Below are 14,410 nucleotides of genomic sequence, written 5' to 3' on the forward strand. Positions count from 1 at the left end.
AGGTCCCTTTCACCTCTTCTACCTCCATCTCAACGAGGGGTCTCTTCCATAAGTTGTACTGTAGGGAAGACAGGTAAACAAGCTGTGCTGGCTCTAGTCAGGGCTGTGGGTTGGATGGGGCGGATGGGGTCAGAGCACCGGTAGTGGCTGCTACCTTCCCTTGGCCAGTCAATAGGGACCTCATTGCGTCAAAAAATGACTCGACCATGGCGGGAGGGATTCCTGTCTCTGTCTTTTGGGCAGGGGCTTGTTATGTTCATTAATAACTAGACATTCTTATTATGAACACAGCTAGCTTCTAGCTAGTTATTTATTCAGTACACGTTCTCTAGGTACAGTATCTGTAGAGGCTTCCATGTGTGCTCCTGTGTGCAGGCTGCCATCTTGACTGTTGCCTTCTGGGTAGCCTAGTGCCTCATGGGTAATGTAGTCTTAAACATACAGCTATATACAGCTCTACACAGCTCCACCTAGTGTCCACTATAGAATGATATGCTATTGATCACTACATCCCCCTTTCTTTGAGGTTTAACAAAATCAATATCAATCAACTTTCAAGAAAACAATAAAGATAATATCAGTAACACTTTTGTTAGTGCTCTATAAACATAAACATTTTCAAAACAGTCAACACATTTTCAAAGCTTTACATTGTACTCAAAGATTAAGTCTATCAGGCTCTTTTACTTCACGTGTGGATCTTCTCAACACGGGTAAGTCTGATGTGTCTTCATGAGATTGTTCTGGCCGTGAATGACAAGATGCAGTTGCGGCATTGTCATCAATCTGGTCTTGAATAGTCTCTTGTGTTTTTAGGAGGGAACGGCGGTTCCTCCTGAGAATCTGTCCTTCCTGAGTTCTAACAGTGTATGACCTTGGTCCTACTTCCTAAAGAACTGTAGCTTTCCTGTTCCATGCATCTGGATCTTCAATCCTGACAACATCATCCTTTGTCAATGGTTTTAGAGTTTTGGATGACTTGTCATAGTATGATTTCTGTTTCAGCTTTAACAGTTGAAGTCTCTGTCTCAGTTCCTCACTTTGCTGTTCTTTTGCACAGCAGGGTAGCGTGGTGCGCAACTTGCGACCCATTAGTAGTTCAGCAGGTGAAGAACCACAGTCTAAAGGTGAGGCTCGGTAGCTCAGCAGGGCTAGATAAGGATCAGACTTGCTTTCTGTCGCTTTCTTCAGTAGCTGCTTGAGAACTTGAACACCTTTCTCTGCCTTACCATTTGACTGAGCATACAAAGGACTGGATGTGATGTGCTGAAAGTCATAATGTGCTACAAACTGTTGCCACTCCTTACAGTTGAAGCACGGACCATTGTCGCTAACGGCAATCCTGGGAATTCCATGTCTGGCGAAGATGGATTTCACATGCATTATGACACTGCTTGCTGTGTTGCTTGAGAGCAGCGCCATCTCAGGATAGTTAGAATAGTAGTCAATCACTATTAGATAGTCTTTACCATTTAAATGAAGAAGGTCCATACCAACCTTTTGCCATGCTGCTGTTGGTATGTCAGCTACTATCATTGGTTCCTTTGCTTGTTTGCTTTGGTGTTTCTGACATGTCTCACATTTGCCTATCATGTTCTCAATGTCCTTATTTATGCCAGGCCAATAAACAGTGTCTCTTGCTCTCCTTTTGCATTTTTCAATTCCGAGGTGTCCCTCATGAATCCTTTTGAGCATGTCTTGACGTAGAGCCTGTGGAATGACTATTCTGTTCTGTTTTAGTAATAGTCCACTTGCGACACTCAATTCTGACCTTATGTGAAAATATTTTGGACAGGAACCTTTTGGCCAACCATGATGAATGTTCTCTATTACTGTTTGTAATACTGTATCTTTTACTGTTTCTTCTGCTATTTGCTTTGATTTTGTGTCTGACACGGGCAGCGCAGCAGTGACCATACTCACATGAACATCCACGTCTTCTTCAGTAGAGCTCACATGACTCATTGTGGGTGCTTGGGATAGTGCATCTGCTAACACTATGTATTTGCCTGGTGTGTAGATCAGTTCAAAGTCATATATTTGCAGCTTCATCATGAGTCGTTGAATCCTTGGAGACATCTCATTCAGGTGTTTTTTTATGATGGCAACCAGAGGGCTGTGGTCTGTCTCAACTGTGAAGGTGGGAAGTCCATATATGTAGCCATGAAACTTTTCTAGTCCAACTACCAAGCCTAGACATTCCTTTTCAATCTGGGCGTATCGACACTCCGTATCAGTTATAGACATGGAGGCATAGGCAACAGGCTTCCAATCTTCACCATCTGCTTGTAGCAAGACCACACCTAGGCCATCTTTTGATGCATCCGTTGACACTTTGATTCTTTTGGTTGGGTCAAAGAAGATGAGTACAGGTGTGGTTGTCAGCACTGTTTTGAGGTTTATCCACTCTTGTTCATGTCTTTCTGTCCATGCGAACTCATTTGTTTTATGTAGCAGGTCTCGCAGACAGGCTGTCTTGGCTGACAAGTTAGGAATGAACTTTCCAATGAAGTTTATCATCCCCATGATGCGTAGCACTCCTTTTTTGTCAGTGGGTCGGGGCATTTTGAGTATGGCGTTTACTTTTTCCATATCTGGCTCTATTCCTTTACCAGATAGATTATCTCCTAGGAAAGTGACTTCCTGGACGCCAAACTGACACTTAGCTTTGTTGAGCTTCAGTCCATTCCGGCGTATGCTCTGTAGCACTTTAGTCAGTCTCTCATTGTGTTCTTTCAGTGTGGAGCCCCAGATGATGATGTCATCAACATAGGCCCGAACTCCTTCCAGACCTTCAATTATGTGTTCCATCACTCTATGAACGATTTCAGATGCAGATATTATCCCGAAAGGCATTCTGAGGAAACAATACCTGCCAAATGGTGTGTTAAAGGTACAGTATTTGGTGCTCTCTTCATCCAGTTTTAGTTGCCAAAATCCTTGTGAGGCATCGAGCTTTGTGAAGTATCTGGCACCTGACATTTCACTGGTGATTTCTTCTCGCTTGGGAATCTGGTAGTGTTCACATTTTATGTTTGCATTTAAGTCCTTTGGATCCATGCATATTCTTAGATCATTGTTCTTTTTCTTTACACATACCATAGAGTTAACCCAGTCTGTTGGCTCTTCGACTTTCCTGATGACTCCTAGTGTGGTCATCCTGTCCAGTTCATTCTTGAGCCGGTCACGCAGGGGTGCTGGAACTCTTCGTGGAGCATGTACCACTGGCTGAGCATCCTGCTTTAGCTGGATCTTGTAAGTGAATGGTAGAACTCCAAATCCTTTGAACACATCCTGGAAATTATTCACTACAGAATCCACCGAGTCATCTGGTCTGCTTCTGGCACAGTTTATACGGTAGACTCTTTTGACCAGTTCTAAGTCCTCACAAGCTTTGTCACCCAGTAGTGAATCAAGCCTTTCAGCCACAACAGAAAACATAAGATGATGCACTTTGTCTTTGACTGTCACTTTAAGTCTGCATACACCTAAGCTATCTATTTTCTGTCCATTATAGTCCTTCAGTAGTACTGACTTTTTCTGTATTTTGGGCTTTTCTTTCATATTGCTAATGTCACTCATACTGATTAAGTTTGCTTTTGCCCCAGTGTCCAGTTTCAATGTAACTAATGCTCCATTTATCTGCAGTGGGATCATCCATTTGTCCTCTTTTACTGCATTAACTTTATGTTCAGCATTGTCTATTTCTGAGGGCTACACATTTTCTGTATCTTTTTTGATATTGTCACATGACACCATTCCTACAAAAAATGTCTCACTTACATCAGTGTCCTCAATCACATTAACTCGTTGCCCTTTCGTCGTTTTTACTTTTGAAAAGCATTGTTTGGCAAAGTGATTCTTTCCATTACACTTTGTGCACATTTTTCCAAACACTGGGCATTGTCTTAACTGGTGTTTGTAACCACAGCGTTTACAATTAAAAATTTAATCCTCCGATTGCTTTTCATTTCTGTTCTGCCCACGTTTCTTCCCCTTGTAGGACACAGCACCGACAGCAGCATTATCACTCATTACATTCGCATCATTATTGATTTCACTGAAAGTATTCGCGTGATTTTGAGCTAGCTCGCTGGCTTGGCATATTTTCACTGCATTTTCCAAATTTAGTTCGGTTTCTCTCAACAGACGTTCCCTGACTTTTTTATCATGAATACCAAACACAATCTGGTCACGAATCATGGATGCTTTGAGCTCAGAGAAATTACATGTCTGTGCTTTCAGTTTCAGATCAGTTATAAAGCTAACAAAAGTCTCATTTTGTTGCTGTGTCCGAGAATGGAAGATGTATCTTTCATACGTCTCATTCTTTTTGGGAGAGCAATGTGCATCAAATTTTTGTAGCACATCTTCTAATTTTTCTCTGTTCTCCGCTGGATTAAATACAAATGTATTAAATACCTCTATCACCTGTGGGCCTGCAACCGTAAGCAGCAATGCTATCTTCCTTGCGTCTGGCTTCGTGCCGAATCCGATGGCTGCAATGTAGAGTTCGAATTGTTGTTTAAAAATCCGCCAATTGTAGTCGACATTTCCCTCGAGATTCAAACCTCCTGGTGGCTTCAAATTCTCCATGTCGCTTTTCACAATTTTCAGCAGATCTTCACCACCCTGGTACCACGTTATGTTCATTAATAACTAAACATTCTTATTATGAACACAGCTAGCTTCTAGCTAGTTATTTATTCAGTACACGTTCTCTAGGTACAGTATCTGTAGAGGCTTCTATGTGTGCTCCTGTGTGCAGGCTGCCATCTTGACTGTTGCCTTCTGGGTAGCCTAGTGCCTCATGGGTAATGTAGTCTTAAACATACAGCTATATACAGCTCTACACAGCTCCACCTAGTGTCCACTATAGAATGACATGCTATTGATCACGACAGGGCTGAGGAATTATTTCCCTTGTTATCCTTCCAAGGATTTCTACACTCCTTCCTCCAGTGTCCATCCTTCCCACACCCGTAACAGTTAAGCTTTGTGTTGGAAGGGTGTTCCCTTCCTGATGCCACTATTTCCTAACCTGGCTGGGTTTTATTTCATGCACCTTCCCCTTAGGTTGGTGTGCATAGGTTCCCTTAGCATTCCAGTAAGCTACGGTCAATTGTCTGATCACCGTCAGTTTGGTAGTCAGGGGGTGCTTTGGGTCAAACCACATTTCTGCCTTGGCCCTGACCTGTGGCAAGCTGTTTGCCACCAGGCAACGGACCCAGTGGGCCAGCTGATCCTGGTCCTGGTTAGCCCGGTAAGGTGCCCCAGTACAGGCGCTCCTATACACTGGCCACAACCTGTCTGCCAAAGCCTGCGGGGTTTCCCCTGCGAGCTGCACTGTTTTCTCCACCCGGGAGAAAGGACTTCCCTGATTCATCCCCATAGCCTCAAGAACTTCCTCCTTGAGCTCCCCATACTCGCACTGTCCCTTCTTACACTGGTCAGAGAGTGACTGGAGAAGCTTACTCTCCAGGGAGAATAGCAGCATTTTGGCCTGTAAAGCATCATTGCATTTGTTGATGTTGGCTGCCTGTTCCACTTCCCTGAAGTGGACCGAGGGGTCCCCATTTTCTGTGAGTTTTGGTATGTGGCTTACCATAGCCCTAAGCTGTTGGGTGCCGTAGGGAACTATGAACTGGTTTTGGAGGGGTCCCTCTTCTCCGTCCTCAGCGGGTGGGCCAAACCTTCGCTGTCGGGCCGGGCACATTGGCCCCGGTCCCGGCCTCTCTCGCGGGGTTTTTTCCACCTCAGCTTCTACCCCTAACTCCACCCCACCTTGCTGCCAGACCTCGCTGAAACCTGGCGCTACGGGTGGTGGTCGTGGGACCTCCTGTTCCTCAACCGGGCCATCCCATGGCACTACCAGTGGTGTCTGAACTGTTCTCCCCTCGTTCCCTGTAAAATCCACCTGGGCTGCCTTCAGGTTTATGAGGCACACCATGCCCTTTGCCTTCCTTAGGGCAAGGCTCAGATTCTCTATCTATTCCTGCCAGGGGCCATGATCTGCATCTTCAAACCCCTGTGCACTCGCTATCTTATAGGCTGCCTTTATGCCTCTTACTTTCTCCTCCTGCCCTCTTACTTGTCTTGCTAGGCGGGCATTCTTTTCCCACAACCTCAGCTCATTGCTCTTGGCCTCGGTGACCTGACACTGTAAGTATTCCTGCCTGGCCTTATGCTCCTGCAGTAACTGCACCCTGTCCTGGTTCAGAGCCTGCAATCCTGCCAGTAACTTTTCCCCTGCTAGAGCCCTTGCTTGGGCTTCCAGGGCTGACTCCCATATCTCGGCTGCCTGTGCTTCAACGAACCTGTCCAAAAGCTGGATCTGTTTCTTGAAGCACATCAGCCAGACTGCCTTTTCTATGGATTTCTTATGATCCTTCCCTTCTGTCCATTTAGCTGCCTCATCTACCGGACGCCCAGCCTTTAACAGATTAGTGATCCACTTCTTAGTGATATTCACCTTACTGAAAACATAATTGAAAACCTCTCTTCCATTACAGTTAGTTCTTCCGAATCAGTGTCTACTGTATCGCACCCATGTTGCCGGAGTCCTGCCGCGGTCGCCATTCTGTAGGCGGTGGTGTGTGGAGTCAGCTTTGCCCCTGACTGTTTTGAGTGGTTTGAATTGCTCCCACACCCCTGGGTTCTAGACTCCGGACTTAGGTACAGGCTGCGATACAAAATTGGAGTAGACAACTGGTTTGGTGCAAGAAAACTGTATTTTATTTAGAGTCACAATAAATTACACACTTAGATTACTGGAGGAGTTACAGACAGTCAAGAGTACACTTAATTAAGAATGGGGAACATACGGCACAACAAGGGAAAATCACATTTATAATCCCCCTACCCTTGTCCCACCCCTAATACCTAACTAAATTGTACTACAAGAGCCAGGGATTATGTTCACCAATAGGGGTTTCTTGACAGTTCGAATCCTGTCAGTTAAGCCGATTGCATTTTTGGGGTTCGCTCTTTGTGTCCTTTGGGGCCTGCCATCGCCGCGTGGTCCCAATTTTCGAATCTGCGAAGATTCTTCAGTTGGGTGGAGTCCGCAGATGCGGTAAGGGCGCGGTTGTGGATTTGTCTGGGTAAGTACCTTCTTTTCTTGGTTAGAAATAGGGAATAAAGTCTTTGTTGGGTATTTAGCTTGTAGAGTGGAAAACTTCGGGTTTTGTTCTTCTGGTGGTGGTCTGGTCATCGAGTTTTGTTGCTGTTGGGGTTCGGTTGGTGGTCTTCGGTGTCGGCTTGGTCGCGGTGGCCTAGATCATTACCTGTGCAGTGGTAATGATCTGAAGGTATGGTTTACCTGGCCCTTTGTTACCACGGTGCTCATGGTCAGTAGGCTGCGGTTGCGGCCTAGTCGTCTTCGGTCGAGCCTGCCCCACCGTGTCCTCTCACCGTGATGCTGCGTGAGCCTTCCTACATGGAAACATAGAAACATAGAAGATAGGAGCAGGAGTAGGCCATTTGGCCCCTCTAGCCTGCTCTGCCATTCAATGCAATCATGGCTGATCATCCAATTTCAGTACCCAGTCCCTGCTTTCTCCCCATACCCCTTGATCCCTTTAGCCTTAAGAAATATATCCAACTCATTTTTGAATATATTTAATGAATTGGCCTCTACTGCCTTCTGTGGTAGAGAATTCCACAGGTTCACCACTCTCTGGGTGAAGAAATTCCTCCTCAATTCTGTCCTAAAAGGCCTACCCCTTATCCTTAGACTGAGACCCCTGGTTCTGGACTCCCCGACCATCGGGAACATCCTCCCTGCATCTAGTCTGTCCAGTCCTGCCAGAATTTTATAAGTTTCAATGAGATCCCCTCTCATTCTTCTAAACTCCAGCGAATACAAGCCCAATCGACCCAATCTCTCCTCATACGTCATTCCTGCCATCCCAGGTATCAGCCTGGTGAATCTTTGCTAAACTCCTTCCATGGAAAGAATATCCTTCCTCAGATAAGGCGACCAAAACTGCCTGTTGGCTTCACTTGGCCCCCTCTGGTGTCGTGTCGATCCCGAATGCTTTTTGGTTACTGGTGGGCCTACAATTATACTCTTTCTGAGTTTGTTATTTGCGCGCCAAGTCAGGGTTAGTTCTTTGTCTGATTTTGATAGGCTTGTTAAGGTGATTATAGTCATTCACCTTAACTGTTTTTTTGGGCGGTTGTTCCGTTGTTAAATGGTTTTTAAGGTCTTGGTGTTTGTTTATGCATAATGTAAATCGGTGTCTTCCTGGCTCGGTAGCTATTTCGAACTGTAAGCGATTATGTATGCATAGTCTTGATGGGCTTTTGGGTTTGTGCAAGATTAAGTCATTTCCTGAATTGATTTGTTTTAAAGGGAAGAATGCATGTTCTGTCTCCTTTAGCTGTCTGGTTTGAAATCACAAATCAAAGCAGTCTCCCACAGGCCCGGGCATGTCATGTTTTGAGTTTTGAACTTGACATTCTGTTTGCAGGGTCCTGCTGTAACCTTGCAGGTCTTGCCATGAAGTCTAAAAGCCATTCCCTTTAGGGTACCCACGTTAATAACTTGTCCTTCCTGGTCCCTTATTAATAATTTGGGAGATGTGGGAATTTTGAGAATCCTGCAGCACTTTACAGCCTTCTGGACTCAATATCGAGTTCAACAATTTCAGATCATGACCTCGGCCCCCATTACATTTTTACTTACTTTTTATCCACACCTTTGTTTTGGCCCTTTCCCCCCCCTTTTTTTTCCTCTCCCACATGGCAGCTGTCTCCCATTCTGCCAGCGCATTTCACACCTAATCTAGAGCCGTCTTTTGTCTCCACTTGTCCTATCACCATATCGTCTCGTTTTGAATACCTCTTAATGTCTCTTCACTTCTCTTTTGTTCTCTCCCAGCCTGGCCTCTTAATCTATTTCATTTCCTGTGCTTTTCCAGTCTTGACAAAGGGTTTGCCCCGAAACGTTGACTCTATTTTCTCTCCATGGATGTTGCCTGGCCTGCTGAGTTTTTCCAGCATTTTCTGTTGTTATTTCGGATTTCCAGCATCTGCAGTATTTTGCTATCATTTTAGAAAAGTGAGTTCTTTCTATTATTGAAGGCAGTTCTCTTAGCACACAGCGCCATCTGCTGTTAATTTGCTTTCATCACATGCCATCCTCTCACTACAATGAGCTTAAAATATGTTTAAGACATTTGGTAATTCCATAGATACAAGTGGTAGGGTCGCTAAGAATTACCTTTTCTGTCACAATTCAGATGCAACACAAAGTGATCATTGTAAACTTGTCTTTTCAAATATTTTTTCTCCCTCTTTGCTTAATGAAACTCAAGACATATTTCATGCAGTTTTTCCCGCTTTCTTCCCTCTCCTCAGGTAAACGCTACCATAGTTTTCTTCAGTCTCCTCTCTGCTAATATCCATCCTGAGTACCCAGCAGTACTGAATGGTTCCTTCTCAGACACTTCCCAATTGGCATCCAGGATAAGGAATGGTTACAGATCCATGGAATGTCCCACAGGGCCAATCACTGACACTCCCATAGTTTTTGTCAGCTGAGCAGCCCCTGCTGTATGGAGAGGCAGGGCTCCAGGTAAATGCAAAACATTATTAAATCAGATATCGGATATTATGTGAGGCTTTAGCATTGTTTATATTACTTTGGCTGGGTGGGATTATATTGAATTAATCTGTCATGTGCTTACCTTTTAAGACACATGGCAACCCATCAGAGATCAAAATTCTGATAAATCAATGTCATTATAGGAGTGAATATAACGGTGTCTGTCGCTAGTTAGACTTGCCCTTGCACATTTAGGTTTTCAATTTTCTTTGTGTGACAAGTTGCTGAAAGTGCGAGGGAAACACGGCATGTGGGGCCTGAGTGAACAGGGAAAGCAACTATGTATCTCCCTAATTAATCAGATTGAGGGATTCTGAAATTAACAGCACAAGGACAGGGAAGGAAGTGTGAATTAGAGTGGGTGAATTCAATGTCAAATCAAGTACAGAAAGAGAAATAAAGAGGAAAAGAAAGATGGATTGAAAAAGAGAGAAAAGATAAACAGAAAGGAAAAGTAAAAGGATATTTTTAACATTTTAAATGCTACATTTTTAAATCTCCAACAACAATTAATACCTGAAAGAATGAGACTCCACAGTTGTAATAATTAACTTTTAGTACCAGGGAGGTTGACTGGCAATAACACTTATCACGTTGTTAAAAGTGTACTTAGACTGAAATGGACAAGATGAACTTTCTGTGGCAAGTTTACTTTGTATCTACCATGCAAGTACAGCAACTTTACGCCATTCAATGGGGAGCCAGACAGCGCAATACTGTTTTCATGAAGCTAACGGCAGAACCACGCAACTCGGACAGCAACTTTTAGATTTTTTAGTTTAACTGCGCATCTGTCCCTCGCATCAAGTTCCTGTACCATTTGCGCATAAATAACGGTGAGCGCCAATAACTTTACTGTTATTTTGACAGTAAATTATGGCTCAATGTTGAGACAGATTAGCAGCTTGGTATTGAAACTACATGAAGTTTGGCACCACTCTGCAATTGAAACCTGTGTTACATGTTATGCTGATATAACATTGTATAAACCAACTCTGAAAACAGAAGGCCTTAAAAAAAGAGGACCACAAGGTTTACCAGAACATATACTGCACTAACAGTGTACAATACCAAATTATATTAGACAACATGTAGCTCAGTCCTACAAACTGACACTGGCACCAGTAAAGGGGAAAGAGGGAGCAGTTCCATTGAGACGGTCTCCGCTTAAACTGAGCTGGGACCAGTGTCCTGGTGAATTAAATAACTAGGGCTGTAGATAGGGCTTAAACTAAAAGGGGGGGGGGGTGGTGAGAGAGGTCAGGTGTGGGGAAATTTAGAAATCTAAAGAGAAAAGTCAAGGCAATGGCGCAGTGTAATGATTTGGGTAAAGATGAGTAGAGTGTGACAGGAAGGGACAGAGGCCTAGAAATTCAGTTAAGGCCCGCCAGCAGGCTAACGCCCAAAAGTTAGCGCTGCGTGCGGAGCAGGTGCGCCCGTCAGATATTCGGCTTTGCGCCCCAAGTCGGAACCGGGCGCTATTCCAGGGTGTGCCCACCCCCGCTTGGGGCGCTGAAACTGAATTTCTGCGCTGTAGGCCCCGCTGCGCCACCCGCTGCGGAGCGGCAGGCTGCGGTACTGCAGGCCTCCTCCTTCTCTTAAGGGGGAGGTGCCTGCAACAGCGAGATCGCCGCTGGATTGTGCCGGCAAATGAGCCCGGCACCACGGAGAAGTGCCGGGCTCGCGGAAAGCAGCCGGCAATGCCGCGGGGGGGGTGTGGAGGAGGCCGGGGAAGGAGGTGCGGGCAGGCGGCCGCCGAAAAAGGAAAAAGCGGCCGGCCGCACCGCCACCTTAAAGCGCCCCAGTAGCGCAGCAGTACGGCCCCGTTTTTCAATCGCTGTTTGCGGCCGCTGCAGAAGAGGCGGCCGCAACTAAATATGGGGTTTGGGCCGGAAGCGGGGCGGAACCGGGGCACTGCACACACCGATGACGTCATCGGTGTCGGCGCAGCGCTACCGGCTACCGCCGCCATTACCGCAGCGCTGAATATCAGCGCATCCTCTTACACTGGCTCAGAAACCCTATTTGGGCGGTAACTGGGCGCAAAGCCCACTGAATTTCTAGCCCAGGGAGTTTAACGGTAATAGTGCATCAGCGAATAAGATGAAAGCAGAGAATAATGGTAAAAAGTTAAAATTAAAGGCTCTTTATCTGAATGCACAAAGCATTCATCACAATATAGATGAATTACTGGCACAAATAGAGATAAATGGATTTGATCAAATACCCATAACAGAGACATAGTTGCAAGGTGACCAAGGTTGGGAACTAAATATTCCTGGGTGCTTCACGTTTCGAAAGGACAGGCAGAATGAAACAGGGGTGGGGGGGGGGGAGGAAGCCTGATAATAAAGGATGACATAAGGACAGTAGTGAGAAAGGATCTTGGCTCAGAAGATCAGGAAGTAGAATCAGTATGGGTGGAGATAAGAAATAGCAAGGGGCAGAAAACACTGGTGGGAGTAATTTATAAGCCCCCAAATGGTAGCTATACCGTTGGACAGAAAATTAATCAATAAAATAATAGGAGCTTATAAAAAAGGTAATACAATAATCATGGGGGACTTTAATCTTCATATAGACTGGACAAATCCAATTTGCAAAGGTAGTCTAGAAAATGAGTTCATGGAATGCATTCAAGACAGTTTCCTAGAACAATACATCATGGAACCAACCAGGGAACAGATTGTTTTAGATCTTGCATTGTGTAATACATATTTTGGTTCTGTCTTCACAAAGGAGGACAAAAATAACCTCCCAGAGATGTCGGGGAACATACGGTCTAATGAAAGGGAGGAACTGATAGAAATCTGTATTTGTAGGGAAATGGTGTTAGAGAAATTGATGGGATTGAAGGCCGATAAATCCCCAGGGCCTGATAATCTACATCTTATGGGTACTTAAGGAAGTGGCCCTAGAAATAGTAGATGCATTGCTGGTCATCTTCCAAAATTCGATAGACTCTGGAACAGTACTCATGGATTGGCGGGTAGCTAATGTTACCCCACTGTTCAAAAAAGGTGGTAGAGAGAAAACAGGGAATTACAGACCGGTAAGCCTGACATCGGTAGTGGGGAAAATGCTAGAGTCCATTATAAAAGATGTAATAGCAGAGCACTTGGAAAACAGTGACCGGATCGGACAAAGTCAACATGGCTTTACAAAAGGTAAATCATGCTTGACTAAACTACTGGAATTTTTTGAGGATGTAACTGGTAGAATACATAAGGGAGAACCAGTGGATGTGATGTATTTGGACTTTCAGAAGGCTTTTGATAAGGTCCCGCATAAGAGATTAGCGTGTAAAGTTAAGGCACATGGGATTGGGGGCAAGGTATTGACTTTGATAGAGAACTGGTTGGCAGACAGAAAGCAAAGAGTTGGAATAAACGGCTCTTTTTCTGAGTGGCAGGCAGTGACTAGTGGGGTACCGCAGGGATCGGTCCTTGGACCCCAGCTATTCACAATATATATTAATGATCTGGAGGAGGGAACTAGATGTAATAGCTCCAAGTTTGCAGGCGACACAAAGCTGGGTGGGCGTGTGTGCTGTGAGGAGGGTGCCGAGAAACTCCAGTATGATTTGGACAGGTTGGGTGATTGGGCAGATGCATGGCAGATGCAATATAACATGGATAAATGTGAGGTTATCCACTCTGGTGTCAAAAACAAGAAGGCAGATTATTATCTGAATGGCAATAGATTGGGAGAAGGGAAAGTGCAACGAGACCTGGCGTCCTTGCCCACCAGTCGCTGAAGGTAAGCATGCAGGTGCAGCAGGCGGTTAAGAAGGCAAATGGTGTGTTGGCCTTCGTAGCGAAAGGGTTTGAGTACAGGAACAAGGATGTCTTGCTGCAGTTGTACAGGGCCTTGGTGAGGCCACATCTTGAGTATTGTGTGCAGTTTTGGTCGCCTTATCTGAGGAAGGATGTTCTTGCCATAGAAGGAGTGCAGCGAAGATTCACCAGGCTGATACCTGGGATGGCAGGAATGACGTATGAGGAGAGATTGGGTTGATTGGGCTTGTACTCGCTGGAGTTTAGAAGAATGAGAGGGGATCTCATTGAAACTTATAAAATTCCAACAGGACTAGACAGACTAGATGCAGGAAGGATGTTCCCGATGGTCGAGGAGTCCAGAACCAGGGGTCACAGTCTAAGGATAGGGGGTAAGCCATTTAGGACAGAGATGAGGTGGAATTTCTTCACCCAGAGAGTGGTGAACATGTGGAATTCTCTACCAAAGAAGGCAGTAGAGGCCAATTCATTAAATATATTCAAGAAGGAGTTGGATATATTTCTTAAGGCTAAAGGGATCAAGGGATACAGGGAGAAAGCAGGGACAGGGTACTGAATTTGGATGATCAGCCATGATCGCATTGAATGGCGGAGCAGGCTCGAGGGGCCGAATGGCCTACTCCTGCTCCTATCTTCTATGTTTCTATGACAGCGTTAATTAGTAATCGCATAGTAACATATCCTCTGTGGAAGAGTGATCATAATATGATAGAATTTCACATTGGGTCAGAAATTCCAGGCCAGAAGCGTGAGTACGGTCGGCTTACTCATGCTTCTGGCCGTTGGAAATGCCGGCGTTCAGCATGAACAGCGCATGCGGGGAACGCCGGCATTTCCAGACCGCGAGCGCGTGCGACTGCACAGGCAGCGCTTGCGCAGTGAACTTCGTGGATTTCATTCATGAAATCCGTGAGGTTAAATCCTTAGAAGTTACACTGAAAAAAAGCAAGTGTAAAGTGGTTCATTGGCTGCGGAGGAAGATATATTTTATCGTGGAGCTTTT

The sequence above is a fragment of the Somniosus microcephalus genome, chromosome 11, assembly GCF_052327205.1.
Source record: "Somniosus microcephalus isolate GS21.2 chromosome 11, FLI_Smic_1.0, whole genome shotgun sequence".
Classification (NCBI taxonomy): Eukaryota; Metazoa; Chordata; class Chondrichthyes; order Squaliformes; family Somniosidae; genus Somniosus; species Somniosus microcephalus.